The following is a 2,254-nucleotide window of genomic DNA, read 5'->3' on the forward strand; positions in this document are numbered from 1 at the left end:
AGATCTAGGTGTTCAACTTATCAATTAAGAGATGAAGATTTTATTGAAACAAATGAAGATTTTTTAAGAATGCATTCTGATAAAATAATAAGACGACATCCTAAAAAGGAAGCAGACACATTGTCTCAAATGAGTTATACTGATGATTAATAAAACCTTATTAGATTTTTCTCCTGGTTCAACAACCAGAAAATTAATTAGTAATGAATTTCAATCTCCTATTTGGGAAAAAATTAGAATTTGGTTTTTCCATAATTTTGATGAAGAACAACAAGATATCTTGAAAGGTGAGTTTTATGAAAGTTACAAGTCGTAGAATGAAATTATTTATTTCGTCCCTTGGTATTGTTCAACTTATTTATATAATCATTTGACTATCCTCGAAAGAAATTTTGAACTTCTCAATGGGAATGAAGTTAAGGGAGTCTATCCTCCCCTTAAAATGTATAAATTAGATGGGTGTTCTTACATGCCACTTTCAAAAATTTATGAAAATGGAACTATTACTACAACTACTGGTCATTTAAATTCTTTAATTGAGCAGAATAATTATGCTAATATATCTTTAAAAATTCTTGGTGAACATATTACAGATTTACATCATAAAACTAATAAAGTCATTAATTTACTTAATCAAGTTATCCAGAATACCAAAGCTGAAGATCATTCTTCTTCTTCACAAGAACTGGTTCCTATTATCAAAAGTCCTCCGAAATAAAAATTTTAAATTACAATCGATATTGAAAATGAAAAGCTGATAAGTAAGTTAGTGAAAAAGATTTCACAATTAAGCCTAAATACTTTAAATGAAGAATTATATCCAGAATTCAAAGATAATTTGAATGTTGTCACGAGAAATAAATGGGGTCAAAAACCTATTAATACTTTGTATTATAATAAAAGACCATCACCTGTAGATATTATGCAGGAAGAAAACGCTGAAATTATCAGTATGATTATCGTGGAACCGATATTTACGAATGGAATATAGATTATTTTTTGAAAAACAAATTCATAACCATTGTCATAGAATGCTTATGTATTCTCAATGTTGTAAAAATGCTGCTGATAGTGATTCTAATGTTGCTAAAATGATAATATCAGGATTTACAGGTCAACTTAAAGGATGGTGGGATAATTACCTCACTGACGCTCAAAAATTGGCTATTATTACAACCACAGAAATTAAGAATGAAGTGGTCATAGAAACTGCGGTTTACACTTTACTTGTCAATATACTTGAACATTTTACTGGTCAATATGGGAATAATTATGATTCAACAAGAACTCTTTTACAAAATTTTAGATGTAAAACTTTAACTGATTTTAGGTGGTATAAAGACACCTTTCTTAGCAGAGTTATGCTATTACCTGAATGTAATAACTCTCATTGGAAAGCCAAATTTATTGATGGTTTACCACATTTATTTGCTGAAAGAATCAGAAAGATTCTTCGAGGAGATAATCCTTCTACTTATTATGAACAATATAATTATGGTCACCTTATTAAAGCCTGTACGGCAGAAGGTATAAACCTTTGTAATGAGATTAAATTAAATCAACAACTCAAGCACCAGAATATTATTGAAAGAAACCAATTAGGTGAATTTTGTGAACAATTTGGTATGGATATGCCTTCTACTTCTCGAACAAAACAAAACAAAGGTAAGGATAAAACATATTATCCTAGATATAAAAAGAAAAGATATTCTAAAGAAAAATTAGACGAAAAAAACTCATCGAAAAAATCAGAGACAATTTCATAAAAAACATTACAGGAAAAGAGATTATGTACCTTCAAAGGAAATAAGATGTTACAAATGTAATAAAAAAGGTCATATGGCAAATAATTGCTGGACCAAAAACAAATTAATAATTTGGATATAAATGATGATCTTAAAAACAAGATTTTAAAATTATTTCTTAATGAACAAGATTTACAAAACGAAATTGAAACTTTGTCAGATGATTCTAGTAATTCTAGTAATAAGTTAAAAATTCTTAAAGATGATTCTTTTTATACAGATAGTAGTTCTGCAACTACCAGTTCGGAATGTGAACCATGTGGACAGGGAAAAGTTTGTATTAATCTCAGAAAAGATGAATTCTTTAATCTCTTATCCAATTTTCAAGATGAAAAAATTCAAGTTCTCACCAATAATAATTGGATGGATATGTTAAAAGGTATCCCAAATGCTGAATTAGGATCTCAAATTATTGAAAATATACCTAGCACTTCTCATAATAATTTTGA

Source organism: Silene latifolia, chromosome 3, assembly GCF_048544455.1.
Source record: "Silene latifolia isolate original U9 population chromosome 3, ASM4854445v1, whole genome shotgun sequence".
Classification (NCBI taxonomy): domain Eukaryota; kingdom Viridiplantae; phylum Streptophyta; class Magnoliopsida; order Caryophyllales; family Caryophyllaceae; genus Silene; species Silene latifolia.